The sequence below is a fragment of the Elephas maximus genome, chromosome 13 (genome assembly GCF_024166365.1).
Source record: "Elephas maximus indicus isolate mEleMax1 chromosome 13, mEleMax1 primary haplotype, whole genome shotgun sequence".
Lineage (NCBI taxonomy): Eukaryota > Metazoa > Chordata > Mammalia > Proboscidea > Elephantidae > Elephas > Elephas maximus.
Genome location: NC_064831.1, coordinates 99,538,743 through 99,556,254, shown reverse-complemented (window position 1 = coordinate 99,556,254; position 17,512 = coordinate 99,538,743). Strand labels below are relative to the sequence as shown.

The 17,512-nt window shown below is 44.9% G+C and overlaps 6 non-coding genes across 6 annotated transcripts; all 6 read right to left on the bottom strand.

Moving 5' to 3' along the window:
- Positions 1–2,192: 2,192 nt before the first annotated feature.
- Positions 2,193–2,284, bottom strand: LOC126057388 (small nucleolar RNA SNORD116). The gene has a single exon (XR_007512482.1). It is a non-coding gene; the product is annotated as a small nucleolar RNA SNORD116 (small nucleolar RNA).
- A 2,685-nt stretch (positions 2,285–4,969) lies between these two features.
- On the bottom strand, positions 4,970–5,061 carry LOC126057393 (small nucleolar RNA SNORD116). Its single transcript, XR_007512487.1, has one exon. It is a non-coding gene; the product is annotated as a small nucleolar RNA SNORD116 (small nucleolar RNA).
- A 2,457-nt stretch (positions 5,062–7,518) lies between these two features.
- LOC126057389 (small nucleolar RNA SNORD116) lies at positions 7,519–7,610 on the bottom strand. The gene has a single exon (XR_007512483.1). It is a non-coding gene; the product is annotated as a small nucleolar RNA SNORD116 (small nucleolar RNA).
- Positions 7,611–11,285: 3,675 nt separating this feature from the next.
- On the bottom strand, positions 11,286–11,377 carry LOC126057387 (small nucleolar RNA SNORD116). Its single transcript, XR_007512481.1, has one exon. It is a non-coding gene; the product is annotated as a small nucleolar RNA SNORD116 (small nucleolar RNA).
- Positions 11,378–13,643: 2,266 nt separating this feature from the next.
- LOC126057383 (small nucleolar RNA SNORD116) lies at positions 13,644–13,736 on the bottom strand. Its single transcript, XR_007512478.1, has one exon. It is a non-coding gene; the product is annotated as a small nucleolar RNA SNORD116 (small nucleolar RNA).
- Positions 13,737–15,580: 1,844 nt separating this feature from the next.
- LOC126057401 (small nucleolar RNA SNORD116) lies at positions 15,581–15,671 on the bottom strand. The gene has a single exon (XR_007512491.1). It is a non-coding gene; the product is annotated as a small nucleolar RNA SNORD116 (small nucleolar RNA).
- Positions 15,672–17,512: the final 1,841 nt, after the last annotated feature.

Sequence of the window (17,512 nt, the reverse complement as noted above, 5' to 3'; positions counted from 1 at the left end):
TATATCGCTGTGCCAGAGAGGAGAGATAGAGCTGTGAAAAACACCTTCCCTGAAGAACCACAGAGGGAGAATGGGCAATGGAGACACGAATAAATGCTTCTAATAGAAATTTAACGATGGAAGGCAAGGGTATGCCAGTGGATCTCTTCAACACTCCACAAAGACAACAAGCGAACAAACACTGGGGAATATACACAGTAAGTCATTAAAGGTTGGAGGCCGACCTACAATCCACCTGTGCACACCTGAACGTTCCAATCCACGAGCTGTAGCTCAGACTCCTCACTACCAAACTGAAAAGCACAGAATCACCTACATCAAACTTAAGAAAAAAATCCTCTGCCAAACACATTTTAGGACACGTAAACACTTTTAGGAGCAATTCACCCTCTTTCCTGTTTCCCATGGCAAACAGTCGCCACAGCATGTTGCCAGAGCATAAACAAGGCAATGATTCAAAGCTATGCGACTGGATAGGTTTTGCGTGAAATGAGTATAGCTACGTGATCATCGCGTATCATTTTCAATTCTACACATCCTGGCAGACACTCGTGTTCCTCATCAAATGAAAATATGCATAAAGATCTCCCTAACTGCATGACATGAGACTCTAAGCATACCGATAACCTTTTCTTTCCCTGTAGTAGGGATAGGAAGCTAGGGGTTATGCCCAAAGGACAAAAGGCCAGCACACACCCATGCTGCGGGATCACCAGGCCTACACCGCCTAGACACTCACACATGTACTCATTTAATCTGTAAATCTGTAGCAAGCCTGCCCTCAAAGTGAGGCCAACCCACAAGGGAATCTGCTAAGAGTTTCAATAATGAGGCAGCACAGGACACCTCAACAATCACCTCACCACACAAAGATAGCACCTCCACGCACGCCACACAACCACACTGCAGTCTAACCTCAAGTCCCAATTCTTTGTGACATACAATCCCAGAGCCAAATGGAGGGATACCAAGATCATCCTAAACTAGAATAACTGAAACAGCCAAATGTCAACGTATCATCCATCACTTCTCAAACAGATGAACTGCTTAAACCACAAAGACACCGGAACCAATGAAATGACTGACTCCCACAATTGAGGGGATTCCAATGAAGGTAAGGTATACTGTTTTCCCTGCCAGTGAATTTCCCAGAGACAGCTCACTGCCCTGACTTCCAGGACTAAGCACACTGACACCAAGTCACACATTCGCTGTGCCGGGGAGTGAGATAGGGTGGGACAGGGCTTCCATGAAAAACACCTGCCCCACAGAACCATGGAGGGAGAATGGGCAAAGTGGAGACACGAATGAATGTTTCCAGTCGGACTTTAATGATGGAAGGCATGCCTATCCCAATGGATCTCTTCAATGCTCCATAAAGACAAACAGCAAACTAACAACTCAGAAATATACACAGTAGGTTATTAAAGGAGGGAGGCCAAATTACACCCACTCATGAACATCCACACATTCCCATCCAGGAACTGTATCTCAAACTCCTCACTTCCAAGTTGAAAAGTACAGAAACACCTAAGACAATCTTATAAAAAGAAAAAAACAGAAACACCTAGGGCAACCTTAGGAAAAAAAATCCTCCGCCAAACACACTTTAGGACACTTAAACACTTTACAAACGATTCTCCCTCTTTACTCCTTCCCTTGGCCAATAGTTGCCAAGGCATGTTGCCATAGGACAGACAAGGCAATGATCTGAAACCATGTGACTGGATTGGTTCTTCGGTGAAATGAATACAGCTACATGACCATCACATATTGTTTTTCATTCTACTTGCACAATAAATAAACGTCAAAAGATCATCCTCATTGAATGACATGAGACTCTAAGCATTGCCTATAAGGCCCTCTTTCCTCATAGTAGGAACTAGCACCTAGAGGATATGCCTGAAGGACAGAAAAAAAAAAGCCAACAGATACCATGCTGCAGGATCATGGGACCTATGCTGCCTGCTCACTCACTCATTTGCTCATTCCACCTGTACACGTGTGGGCTACCTTGCTCTCAAAGGGGGGCCAATCCACCAGGGAATCTGCTACTCAGTGAGGTGTAGGACTAGATGTCGTCCTATGTGCAAAACTGGGAACTTCCAGAAGTTCTGGCAGAATGTGGAGCCACAAAGGGGAGCCAATGAATGTTGTCCCTCATTCATGTATTGGCCAGTATAAGACAATGTGGAACTCAGGTCGATGAGCAAGACGGTAGGGGTTTTTCACTCATTTTGTTCAGATTTCCAAGGAATGTATATATGGATTTCATCATTGATCTAAGTACATTCTTAACCACTGAACTGGGCCAAGGCACTGAACGAACACAGGAGTCAATCCACTCAAGACATGAAACTCTGCATGCCTTTAGCGTATGAGAAGGAACAGGTCACTGTGGGTCTACTGAATCCACTTGAGAATTCTGGTCCATTACACCACGAATATACTGACCTGCTCTCGGCGATCCAATGCCTGTGTTCAGACCCAATACCACCATTAGTCCAATGACTCTCTCCACTCTGTAGGACTGAAATACAATCTGGAATTTCCTTTAATCCACTTGGCTTTCATTCCAGAAAATCTCCATCTAAAAAAAGTAAGAGGAAAGACAGGCACTTATGAGATTCATATGCAGGTACATTACAGGCAACAGTCATGAGGGATAGCCTGCAGCTATACTTCATTAGCGCTTAGTATGGATGGAGGCATGTGTGTACGTATCAGTGACATCATACACATATGTATGTGTGCTTGTGCACACAAGTGTATTTAGAAGTTGCGCACCCCACCTCCTTCTCTAATTTCTACCTTAAAATGAGTTTGACAGTGACACCTACGTTGTATCTTTGAAAGACATCAGAACTGAACTGCCCTTGATAAGACTCTTACGAGCAACCCAGAATATAGACACTGCAATAATATGCAGCACCCCTGGCAAACAGGACAAGATGCAAAAGCTGCCAGGCTTACAAGGTCAACCCTGATTCAAATTGGCCAACTGCGCATCATACTAATAAAAAATGCCCTATCTACAGAGGCAAAATCCTCAGCCAAGAGCTCAGTTAGTTGGCATGGTATTGGAGGCTCAACTCTCCATCAGGGAGTTGGGCCCATTCCCATTTTACCTACCTGTTCACATTCTTTGAACTTTAATGCTGTGGCAGCACAGAAATGTTACCACTGACCTGACCACACGAAGGGAGGCCATACAACCATCCTGCAGTCTGACTTCAAATTCCAATTCCTCGTGACGCACAATCCCAAAGCCAAAAGGGGAAAAGCCAAGATGATCCTAAACTTGTGTAACTGAAACAGCCAGACATCAGCATATCACTCCTGAAACTACTGAGCTGCTTCAATCTAAAAGACACCGGAAACCAATGAGACGAATGGTATCCACAACTGAGATGATTCCGATGAGGGTTAGGTACAATGCTTCCCCTACCAGTGAATTGCCCAGGCACTATAAGGCTCATTACCCTGACTTCCAGGACTAAGAACAATGTTACCAAATCATATATTTCCTGTGCCAGGGTGTGAGATAGGGGATCTGCAAAAAAAAAAACCTGCCCCGAAATCCACAGATGCAGAATGGGCAAACTAGCGACACAAATTAACGTTTCCAGTTGGACTTTAATGATGGAAGGTAAGCATATGCCAATGGATCTTTTCAAGGCTCCATAAAGACAAACACAAAGCTAACAACTTGGGAATATACATAATAGGTCATTAAAGATCGGAGGCCAAACTACACCCACTGGTACACATCTGCACATTCCCTTCCAGGAACTGTAACTCAGACTCCTTACTTCCAAACTGAAAAGCACAGAAACACCTAGACCACTGTTAGGAAAAAAAATTCTCTGCCAAACACACTTTAGGACACTTAATGGAACTTGATGGCAATTCTCCTTCATTCTTCCAATGGCCAACAGCCAAGGAGGCATGTTGCAGTAGCATAGACAATGCAGTAATTTGAACCCATGTGACTGGATTAGTTCCAGACTGCAATGAGTGTAGGTACATGACCATCACATGCTGTTTTTCATTCTACACAACCTGACTGACAAGTTTTATTCACACATTAAAAAAATGCCAAAAGATCTTGCTAATTTTGTGACATGAGACTCTAAACGTAGCTTATGAGGCTTTCTTTCCTTGTAGTAGGGACTGGCAGTTAGAGGGTATGCACAAAGGACAAAAAAAGAAAATGCCAGCAGAGACCATGCTGAGGGATAACTGGGTGTCTTGGTTAACTAGTGCTGCTATAATAGAAATACCACAAATGGATGGCTTTAACAAAGAGAAGTTTATTTCTTCACAGTTAAGTAGACTAAAAGTCCAAATTCAGGGCATCAACTCCAGGGGAAGGCTCCTTCACTCTGTGGGCCTTCCCATTAGTCCACCCCCAGAATAGGAGCTTCTCCACGCAGGGACCCTGAGTCCAAAGGAAGCGCTCTGATTCCAGCACTGCTTTCTTGGTGGTATGAAGACCCCAACTCTCTGCTTACTTCCTTTCCTTTTATCTCCTGAGAAACCAAAGGTAGTGCAGACCACACCCCAGCGAAACTCCCTTTGCATGGGATCAGGGATGTGATCTAGTAAGGGTGTTATAATCCCACCCTAATTAAAATCACAAAATGGAGGACAACCACAGAATACTGGGAATCATAGCTAACCAAGTTAATACACACAGTTTTAGGGGACATAATTCAACCATGACACTGGGCCTATGCCATCTGGACACACACTTGTGTGCTCATTCAACCTATACTGGTGTTGCCTAGCTTACCCACAAAGTGAGCCAAACCACCAGGGAATCTGGTACCCAAAAAGATCTATAGGACTGGATATCGCCCTGTGCGCAAATCTGGGCACTTCCAGAAGTACTGGAGGAGTGTGGGGCCACGAAAGGGAGCCAGTGGATGTTGTTCCTCACTCATGTGTTAGCCAGAATCAATGTACTGGACCACAGGTCAATGAGCTAGACAATACAGGTTTTTCACTAGTTTTGTTCAGATTCCCAAGGAATGTATATGTGGAAGTCATCGTCAATTCAAAAACATTCATAACTACTGGATTGCTCAAGGTGTAGTCTGTCCTTTTGGTCAGCCAAAGGACTCAAAAGACCACGAGCAATATGGAACTCCAAGGCCAAGGCACTGAGAGAACAAAAGAGCCAATCCACTCAAGAGGTGAAACTGCACGGGCCATTAATGACATGAGAAGAAATATGTCACTTCAGGCCTATGGAATCCTAGTGAGAATACTGATCTGTTGTGGAACAAATATACTAACCTGCCCGGTGCGACCCAACGGATGCATTCGGAACCAACGCCTCCATTAGTCCAGAGAATCTCTCCCCTCTGGGAGACTGAAATGCAACCTGGAATTCCTTCAATCCACTCGGCTTTCATTCCAGAAAAACTCCATCTGGAAAACGTAAGAGGAAAGAGAGGAATTCATGAGATCCATGTGCAGGTACAACACAGGCAACAACCACAAGGCCATTGGATTTCCAGTGGGACAGCCTGCAGCTATGTCTCATTGACTGAATATGGATGGAAGCATGCATGTTTCTTTGAGTGACATCATATACATATGTATGTGTGCTTGTGCACATGCATGTATTTAGAGAGCTACATAACACATTAACAAAGATCCGCTGGGGACAATCATCGGGTCCAAAACTCAGCACGCATACACCTGAAGGGCAATGAGCTGCTACATGAATGTACCCGTCTTGACCACTTGTGGATATTAAAAAGTGCCCTGTGCCCTGGATAAATGGCTTTCTTTGAAAGTACCCTGCATCTTTCTCAGCCTTCTACCTGAAAATGAGTTTGACAGTGACACCTATGTTATAGCTTTGGAAGACATCAGAACTGAACTGCCCCTGGACAGACACTGACGAGCACCTGAGAATAAATATACTTCAATAAAATGCAGCACCTCTAGCAAATAAGATAAGCAGCAGAAGCTGCCAGGCTTACAAGGTCAACCCTGATTTTATCTTCCTACTTGCTCACCATAGCTAATAAAAAATGCCTATCTAGGCGCAGGAACAATCCTCAGCCGAGAGTTCGATGAGTGGGCACAATATTGGCGGCTAAGGTCTCCAACGGGGAGTTGGGCAATTCCCTCTTTACTTGCCTTTTCACATTCTTTGAACTTCAACGCTATGGCAGTGCAGTACCCTCCATCGCTCACATCACCACACAAAGGTATCACCTCCATGCACACCACACAACCACCCTTCAGTCTAACCTCAAGTTCCAGTTCCTTGCGATGTACGATCCCAGAACCAAAAGGAAGAATATGAAGATCATCCTGACCTTGCATAACTGAAACAGCCAGACGTTAACATATCGTCTATTGCTAGTCAAACACCTGTACTGTTTCAACCACGGAGACACTAGAACCAATGTAATAAATGATACACACGACTGAGAGGATTATGATGAAGGTAAGGTACAATGCTTCCCCTGCCAGTGAACTCCCCAGACACTAACAGGGCTCACTGCCCTGACTTCCAGGACTAAGCACACTAATGCCAAGTCATATACTCACTGTGCCTGGGGGTGAGATATGGCTTCTGTGAAAAACACCTGTCCCAAGGAACTACGGAGAGAGAATGCACAAACTGAAGACATGAATGAATGTTTCTGGTTGGACTTTAATGATAGGAGGGAGCATAAGCCAATGGACCTCTTCAATGCTCTGTAAAGAAAAGCAGCAAGCAGACAACTCAGGAATATACACAGTAGGTCATTAAACGTCAGAAGCCAAACTACACTGACCCGTGCACATCTGAACACTCCCTTCCAGAATCTGTATCTCAAATTCCTCACCTCTAAACTGGAAACCACAGAAACACTTTGGCCAAGCTCAGAAAAAAAACCTCTGTGAAAGACGCAGTAGGACACATGAACAGTTTACGAGCAATTCTCCCTCTTCTTCCCATGGCCAACAGTCGCCAAAGCATGTGGCCATAGCACAGACAGTCCATGATTCGAAACCATGTAACTGAATTGGTTCTTGTGTGAAACGAATGTAGCTACATGGCCATCATACACTGTTTTTCATTCCATACATCCGGAATGACACCCATTTCACTCACACAATAAAAAAAAACCACCAAAAGATCTTGCTAATTGCATGATGAGACTCTAATCATAGTCTCTGAGGCTCTTTCCTTGTAGTAGGGATGGGCATTTAGAGGGTATGCCTGAAGGACAAAAAAAGCCAGAAGAGTACGGCGTGGGATCACCAGGCCTACATGACCAATTCACTCACTCGTATGCTCATTAGACCTGCACCCATGTGGGCTCGCATACCCTCGAAGTTGGTCAATGCACCAGGGAATCTGGTACCCAATGAGGTGTGCAGGACTGGATGTTGCCCCGTGCACAAATCTGGGCACTTGCAGAAGTTCTGGCAGAGTGTGGCGCCATGAAGGGGAGCCAATGAACGTTATCCCTCACTGATGTATTGGCCAGAATCAGACAATGTAGTGAACCTCAGGTCGATGAGTGAGACAGTAGGAGTTTTTCACTCATTTTGTTCAGATTTCCAAGGAATGTATATGCGGAAGTCATCATCGATCGAAGTACACTCATAGCCACTGGATTGTTCAAGGTGTAGTTTGTCCTTTTGGTCAATCGATGAGCTCAAAAGACTGCCAGCAACATGGAGCTCCAAGGCCAAGGCACTGAGTGAACAGAGGAGCCAATCCACTCAAGAGGTGAAACTCTGCATGCCATTAATGACATGAGAAGAAATAGGTCACTTAGCAGATATGGAATTCTACTGGCAATACCGGTCTGTTCCAGCACAAATATACTAACCTGAGCTGGGTGATCCAGTGTATGTATTCAGACCCGACGTCACCATCACTCCAGTGACAATCTCTCTCCTCTGGGAGGATGAAACGGAACCTGGAATTCCCTTCAATCCACTTGGCTTTCATTCCAGAAAAATTCCAACTAAAAAATGTAAGAGGAAAGAGAGGCACTGATGAGATGCACATGCAGGGAACACACAGGCAATGATCACAAAGCCAGTGGTTTCCCGGTGGAAAAACTAGAGGCTATACCTCATTGACTTTGAATGTCGATAGAGGCATGCATGTATGTATGCATGACATCATATACATATGTATGCGTGCTTATGCATGTGTATGTATTTAGAGAGCTCGGTAACACGGTGCCAGTGATCTGTTGGGGACAATCACCCGTTCAAATACTTAGCACGCATACACCTGAAGGGCAATGAGCTGCTACATAAATGTTCCGATCTTGACCCCTTGTGAATGGTAAAAGGTGCCTTGTGCCCTGGATAAATGGCTTTCTTTGAAAGCACCCCACCTCTTTCTCTACCTTCTACCTGAAAACGAGTTTGACAGTGCTAACTCTATCTGTGGAAAACATCGGAACTGACACTAACAAGCACCCCAGAATATACACACTGTGATAAAATGTGGCAGCTCTAGCAAACAGGACAAGAAGTAGAAGCTTCCAGGCTTACAAGATCAACCCTGACTCAAATCTGCCACTTGCTCATCATAACTAATGAAAATTCCCTACCTAGGCCCCAGTGCAATCCTCAGCTGAGAGCTCAATGGGTAGGCACAATACTGGGGGCTCAAGTCTCCATTAGGGAATTGGACACGTTCCCACATTCTTTGAGCTTCAATGTTGTGGAAGTACCGGACACTTCACCACTCACCTCACCATACAAAAGTATCACCTCCATGCAGGCCACACAACCACCTTTCAGTCTAACTTCAAATTCCAATTCCTTGCAGCGTACAATCCCAGAGCCAAAAGGAGAAAAGCCAAGATTATCCTAAACTTGAATAACTGCAACTGAAGAACTCAAATGTCCGCAAGCATCTTGGAGCTCCGGGGCCCAGGCACTGAGCAAACAGAGACAATCCATTCAAAATGTGAAACTCCACATGCCCTTAACGACATGAGAAGAAATAGGTCACTTCAGTCCAATGTAAATCTAGTGAAAATACCAGTCTGTTATGGCACAAATATACTGACCTGAACTGGGTGATCCAAGGCATGTATTCAGACCTAACATCACCATTAGTCCAGTGACTCTCTCCCCTCTATGAGACTGAAATACAACCTGGAATTTTCTTCTATCTACTTGGCTTTCATTCTAGAAAAACTCCATCTGAAAAATGTAAGAGGAAAGAGAGTTACTCATGATCCATATGCAGGGATCACACAGGCAACAATCACAAGGCTATTAGATTTCTGGGGGCTAGCCTGCGGCTATACTTCATTAACTTTCAATACGGATGGAGGCATGCATGTATGTACGAGTGACATCATACACATATGTATGTGTGCTTGTGCACACGTGTGGATTTAGCGAGCTACATAACATGGTACCAAGGATCCACTGGGGACAATCATTAGGTCAAAAACTAAGCATGTGTACACGTGAAGGGCAATGAGCTGCTACATAAACGTATCCATCTTGATGACTTGTGGGAGCTAAAAGATGCCTTGTGCCCTAGATAAATGGTTTTCTTTGAAAGCATCCCACCTCTTTCTCTACCTTCTACCTTGAAAGGAGTTTGACAGCAACACCTGTGTTGTATCTTTGGAAGACATCAGAACTGAACTTCCACCAGGCAGACACTTACGAGCGCCCAAGAATACAGACACTGTTAATACGTGGCATCTTTGGCAAATAGGACAAGAAGCAGAAGCTGCCAGGCTTACAAGAGCAACCCCGACTCAAACATGCTACTTTCTCACCATACCTAATAAAAAATGCCTCCCTAGGCCCAGGGTCAATCCTCAGCCGAGAGCTCAATGGGTAGGCACCGTACAGGGGGCTCAAGGCTCCAACAGGAAGCTGCGACCGTTCCCACGTTACTTGCCTTTTCACATTCTCTGAGCTTCAATGCTGTGGCGGCTCAGGACACTTCACCACTCACCTCACCACACAAAGGTATCACCTCCCTGCATCCCACACAACCACGTTTCAGTCTAACCTCAAGTTTCAGTTCCTTGCAACATACAATCCCAGAGCCAAAAGGAGAAAAGTCAAGAGTATCCTAAACTCCCATATCTGAAATAGCCAGGCATCAACTTCTCATCTATTATTCCTCTAACAACTGAACTGCTTAAATCGCAGTAACATCGGAAACCAATGAGATGAATGACATCCACAACTGAGACGATTCTGACGAAGGTAAGGTATAATGCTTCCCTTGCCAGTGAATTGCCCAGACACTACACAAATCATTGCCCTGGCTTTCAGGACTAAGTGCACTGATACAAAGTCATATATTCACTGTGTCAGGGGTTGCAACAAGGTATCCTCAAAAAACACCTGCCCCAAAGATCCATGGAGGGAGAATGGCCAAAACATAGACACAAATGAATGATTCCAGTTAGGCTTTAATTATGGAAGGCAAGCGTATGCCAATGGATCTTTTCAAAGCTCCATAAAGACAAACAGCAAGCTACCAACTTAGGAATATACACACTAGGTCATTAAAGATCAGAGGACAAAATACACCCACCCATACATATCGGGACAGTCCCTTCCAGGAACTTTATCTCAGACTCCTCATTTCCAAATTGAAAAGCACAGAAACACCTAGGCCAACCTTAGGAAAAAAATCCTCTGCCAAACACACTTTTGCAACTTATACATTTTATGAGCAATTCTCCCTGTTTCTTTCCTTCCATGGCCAACAGTAGCCAAAGCATGTTGCCATAGCATAGACAAGACAACGATTCAAAACCATGTGAGTGGACTGGTTCTTGCATGAAATGAATGTAGCTAAATGACCGTCACACACTGTTTTTCATTCTATACATCCCGACTGATACACGTCTTACTCACACAATAAAACAACGCCAAAAGATCTTGCTAATTGCGTGACATGAGATTCTAAGCATAGCCTATGAGGCTCTCTTTCCTTGTAGTAGGTACTGGCACTTAGAGGGTGTGCCTGAACAACAGCAAAAAAAATGCCAGCGGAGACCATGCTGCGGGATCACAGGGCCAACTCCACTTGGTCACTCACTCATGTACTCATTCAACCTGGACACGTGTTGGCTAGATTACCCTCAAAGTGTAGCCAACCTGCCAGGGAAGCTGCTACCCAGTGAGGTCTGTACAGCTGGATTCTGCCCTGTGCACAAATCTGGGCACTTCAAGAAGTTCTGGTCTAATGTGGGGCCACGAGGAGGAGCCACTGGATGCTGTCCTTGACTCCTGTATTGGCCAGAATCAGATGGTATGCTGGACCTCAGGTTGCTAAGAGAGACAGTAGGGGTTTCTCACTCATTTTGTTCAGATTTCCAAGGAATGTATGTGTGGAAGTCATAAACGATCCAAGCACATTCATAGCCTCTGGATTGTCCAAGATGTGGTATGTCCTTTTGGTCAACTGAAGAACTCAAAAGACCATCAGCAATGGAGCTCTGGGGTCAAGGCACTGAGTGAAGGGAGGAGCCAATCTACCCAGGAGGATAAACTCCACATGCCATTAACGACATGAGAAGAAATAGGTCACTGAGGGCCTATGGAACCCTCGTGAGAATACCGGTCTGGTATGGCACAAATATACTGACCTGCCCTGGATGACTCAACGCCTGCATTCAGATGAAAGGCCACCATTAGTTTAGTGATCCCCTCCCCTCTGCTGGACTGAAATGTAACCTGGAATTTCCGTCAATGCACTTGGCTTTCACTGCAGAAAAACTCCACCTGAAAAATGTAAGAGGAAAGAGAGGCACCTGTGAAGTCCGTACAGAAGGACAACGCAGGTAAAAATCACAAAGGACAATGAAAAGGGCATGATATAACAATACTTTGGCATCATGTTCTCTGTGCCTCCTGGAGACTCAGTCATCCATGGTTGACAACACTGTGCCCATGCATCATTTCAATGCCCTCTGAAGACACATAATAACACACTTATTCACCAGAATATACACTGCAGGTAAACAGAACCTAAATGCAGAAATTCAGTAGAATGGTCGCCAGACATTCTCTCCGGGGCACCACTCACCAAACCTCAAGTTCTCCAAGAAGCACAGGTGAGAAAGCCCAGTGACAAAGCTGCATGACAAACAGGCCAAAACTGACACAAACCATGGGCTGCCTCATTAAAACTACACAAAACCACCCATCTCAAGGACAATAGACAAGTCTCATTAACTCTGTCACTTCTGATAAGCAATGGTCTGTAACAAATCCCTTTCAGAGATTCGAAGATCTTATCACTTGCAACTCACGGCCACAACCACTGGGCTTCACTGCTGTCACCACTGAGAAAAAGTTCTCTCACAACTGACTATTCAGAGCTCTCACCATTCTGTCTGGAGCACAAGCACCCTGACGGAGAAACTCAAGGAGGAAACTGTCTACAGGTCCTCAAGAGTTGGAACGACTATTCCAGGATCCTCCTGACCTAACCTGTGGAACCCATGTAACATCCAATCTGTCACACGTACATTATCTGCTATATTATAATGTTGAAGAAATACATAAAATACCCCATCAACAGAACACACAAAAATGCCAAAACTGGAAAAAAAAAAAAAACCACACTCAAATAATGGACTCTGATGTAGTTTAAGTGTAATTTCTACCATGGCAGTAAGCCTCTTGGACTTGCAAAGAACGGCTCTATTGCTCAAACTGACATCCGAAATGTGTGAAGAAGTGGACTTTCTTTGAAAAAATCCTTAAACTTGAAACCTCAGTGGGTCACAAGTCAAAGGAGAGAAACGAATATTGGTTCCAAACTAAAACATCCATGGTTGGCAACACTCTGCCCATGCATTTCTTCAGTGACTTCTGAAGACACGTAATAGCACAGTTACTCACTGGAATACAGACACCAGATAAACAAAAGCTGACTGCAAAAATACCTTACCAATGGCCTCCAGACATCCCCTTTCGGCCACCACTCACCATACATTCAGTTCCCCAAACAGTACAAGTGGGACAGCCCCCAAAATGCAAAATAAGCTCGTGATACACAAGTGGACATACAATCACATCACAAGCTATACTCTCCATGTTCACCTGACCAGGGTTATCAATCAGGAGAGCATTTGGATTCCCCTGCAGAAGAGATGGACAAGTCAATTTCTGGAAAACTTAACAGGGCTGCACTGTGTTGGTGGTTGAAGTGAGTATGGATAACCTCCCATCTTGATTTCCTATTCATGCTACTGGAACACCATTGGCAGTCAAATTCCTTCACCGAAACAGGAAACAACAGAACGTGTATGACTAATTGACCTAATGGGGACTCGGCATGACGGATGGGTCTCCGTTACCCTTCATGTAGTGACATGCAGTCAACAGGCAAACCTGATGGACAAAAATGCAAAAATGCAGCCACATGAGGGAAAACCATTCCTATGCCACCACCACAATGACCAACTGAAACAAAACACACAATGCTGGCAATCCTGCACTCAAGAGCAGCCATCCCACCAGGGAATCTGCTAGAACTAGACATCTACCTGAGAAAACGTTTCGACTGTCCGTGAGACTGAGGCTTGCAAGGGTTCAGGCACTTCTTATTGGCAGGGGTATGAACAAATGGTCCCTCACTCATTTACCCTGCCTTGGTGAAATGTGCTGGACCTCAGTTCAATGAGTGAGACGGTAAGGAGTTTTCACTCATTTTGTTCAGCTTTTCCAAGGAATGTTTAGATAGCAGTCATCATCAATCCATGCACGTTCACAGGCACATGCCCTTGTGTGCCTACTACAGGGTACAGCAGTTGCACAGCCAGAGCCCTCAGAAGTCTCCAGTGCTGGTGAGCATAAAGAACCACACCAGTGAGACTGGGAAAGGGCCAATGCACACACCAAGTGGACCTCTGCATGGCAGCTGATGAAAAACAAGAAATAGGCCTTGCTGGCTATGCAATTCCCTTTAACATCTCCATAACACTGGCCAAAAAATGTTTACTGCCTGAGCCATCTCCTTGTTTTCTTCAGACTCATGGCCATACCAATTCCAAGGGCTTCCTTGAATCTCCGGGTACGATGGAACCATCTTGAGAGCTGTGTTGTCATCTCTCCATAGGCAACTCCACCTAAAACGTATACAGCAAACGTATCCATGGTTGAGATGCTTCCACAGGTACATGCTCAGCAAGTAAAAATAAACAGTTTCCCAAATATGGATATTGTCTATATCCCTTTTCTTCTGCAATATACAGAGATATGACCAAATTTATACATGTATGTCTGTTTGGGCTAAGAGCTTCGGAGGGGTCTGAAAGTATCCACTGGACAATTCCTTGGTCCCAAACCCTGCAGGCATGCTCCAGAACATTGGTGACTTTGCAAACGTAAAGTTACTGACTGACTGTTTCTGGATTTTCCACAGTGCCAGAGTCCATTGGGCTCAGGGTCACAAATTTCCATGGAAACTCCTGGCCTGCAGTTATTTACTCTTCCTCACAAAACATCACAAACCAGTGCCAACTCTGTGACTCTGGAAGCAGTGCAAAATTAATAAGCTGCCTTTTATCAATACAACCAAGGAACAGAAGAAATTAAAGACCTGGCAATGAAATATGGTAGGCAAATCTGTGACTCTGGCCAAGGACTGGTGCTGAGTGACTGAAGAGACCATACTCAAGAGACCAACTCAAACTGACTCTTTACATGTACAGGAAACCTCCCCTCTCCAGAATACGGAGAACCCTCAGTGAAATGTTCACTTCCGAGCATAATGATCAGGGATAAATTCATTCCAGGGATTCGAATACCTTCCACTTCCAGTGAAGATACAATCACTGGGGTTCCATGGTGCCACCACCAAGGAAGCTTACTCACACAACTGACTACTCAGAGCTATCGTCACGTTGCTTGAAGCACAAGAACTCTGAGACAGAAACTCAAGTAGGAAACCTTCTACAGATCCTTCAGAGTTAAAGTGTCCATCCCACAACCTTTCTGACCGAAGCCACAGAAGGCATGTAATAGCCAATCTGTTACCCATACATTGTCCTGCTATTACTAGAAATTTCAAGAAACTCAAAAAATACCACATCAACAGAACACACAAAAATGTCGAAACGGAAAAACCACCTCGGCCAAGAGGAATTCGACGCAGTTCAAGTCCAATTTGTAACACGGCAGTGAGCCGCTAAAGTTGCGAAAAATGACTTCATAGGGCAAATTGATGTCCCATATGTGTAGGGTATACCACACTTTCTGTGAAAAACATCTTAAACTTGGAACTACAGAGAGCCACTAGTCAAAGCTGATAAAAGGATGTATGTTTCTAAACTCTACAACATTATAACTGTGTGCCAGTGCATCTCTGCAATGCTCTCTGAAGACATACATAGCAGGCTTTATTCTGGAATACAGAGATCTGGTAAACAAAGCTGTCTGCAGACACTGCCCTACCAACGGAAGCCAGATATTCCCTTATGGTCACCAGTAACCATATCTTGAATTTCCTGTTGAAACACATATGAAAGGTATGATGACCTCAGAAAAAAAAAACAAAAAAGCCTCAAGATACACTTAAGGACATATAATCATTTCACAAGCTACATTCTGTTCAATGATGCCAGATGGTAGTGTGTTTTCAGTAGGTATGTTTAGCTTTTTCAAAGAATGTTTAGTTGGGAGTCAACATCTGTTTGTAGACACTTGACCCTATCAATCTTAGTCTTTGTATTTGGCCAATCCAAGAGTTCAAATGTCTCCAGTACCAGGGCACATCCGGAGCCACACCCTTGAGCATGGAAGAGGGCTAACGCACTCCAATGTAGAATTCTGTATTTCAGTTGGTAAAAACAAGAAATAGTCCTTACAGGCCTGTAGAATCCTTCTGAACATTTCTATACATTTGGACAAAAAATGCTTACCGCCCTGAGTGATGTGTCAGGTTCCTTTGAACACTTAGCCACAATGATCTCTGGATGTGGTACCAAATGGTAAAAATCTCTCAATCCAACTGGCATTCACTCCATGGCAATTCCACCTGAGGAGTATAAACACAGGCGTGCTAGAAATGCTTTAACAGGTACACAGTGCGATGCCGTTGTTCTGCTGGCATGTATATCTTGCATCTGTCTGCCTCTCCTCATCTTCTGGTGTTTATGTATGTAAATCAATGCGAAATATGCATGTTTGCATGGTTGTATAAAAATCTGCTTTTAGAGCTCTGCGTGGTGTAAGCACCCATTACGTACTGCTCCATAGTCCAAACTTTACAATTGTGCTCCAGAACATCTAATATAAAGGTGCTAATTCTGACCATTTGGCGATCCTACAATCAGAGACTTTTGGCCTCACAGTCACTTTTCATGAAAACAACCCAACTCTTGGTATGCATTCTTTCCCCCACAAGGTTGCACGTCAACACCAGTGTTACCACTCTAGGGGCAGTCATAAATAAACTGATCCAGGATCTAGCCATTCTAACTTACCACTGCAAAGACCCTATTTTTTATATAAAGTCATATTCAAAGGCTCTGGATGAACATATTTTTAACGGGGGTCGTCATTCAACCCACTAGAAACCACTGTCTGGCTTCCCAAAATTTCTGTCCATCCCATATGCAGAATACATTGGCCACTGCTAGGACAAATGGAACCCCATATTCAAAATAATGACTTTGGACCAACACCTCATACCATATGTAAATGTTAACTGAAAAGGGATCAAACAACTAAATATGAGACAGAAAACCACAGGAGTAAAACTTCATGACTCCCCTTTTTTTCAAAACAATGGATTCTTAGGGGAAGGGCGCCAAGATGGCTGACTAGGTAGATGCTACCTCCGATCCCTCTTGCAACAAAGACTCACAAAAACAAGTGAATCGATCACATATGTGACAATCTATGAACTCTGAACAACAAACACAGATTTAAAGAGTTGACCTGAGTGACAGAGACCGAGAACGAACAACTACGGGGAAGCAGCAACTGATTTTGGAGCCTGGAGCCAGCGTCCCAGTCAGGAAACCTTGGCGCTGGGCTTTGAACTGGGCGCAGGGGAGCTGAGCACGGCACCCTGTAACGGCACAAACACTGGGTGCAGCCCTACCCCCCTGAACTGACCTCGGGAGGGGGCCCAGCCAGTCCGCGCAGGCGGCGCGGCGACGCAGCTGGCGGGAGAAGTCCCTGGGAGGCAGTGACTAGTTTTGGAGCCGGGAGTGCAGCGTCCCAGCCAGGGAACCTTGGTGCAGGTCTCTGGACTGGACGCAGGGGAGCTGAGCATGACATCCTGTGATGGTGCAAACACAGGGTGCAGCCCCAGCCCCCTGAACTGACCTGAAGGGGGCCCAGCCAGTCCGCACAGGTGGCGCGGCGATGCGGCTGGTAGGAGGAGAGTGACTGTTTTTGGAGCCAGGAGTGCAGCGTCCCAGCCGGGGAACCTTGACGCTGGGCTTTGGACTGGCAGCGGAGGAACTAACCGCGGCTTCTGAAACAGCTCAAGTACAGGAAGCGGGCCTGACCCTCGGGGGCAATC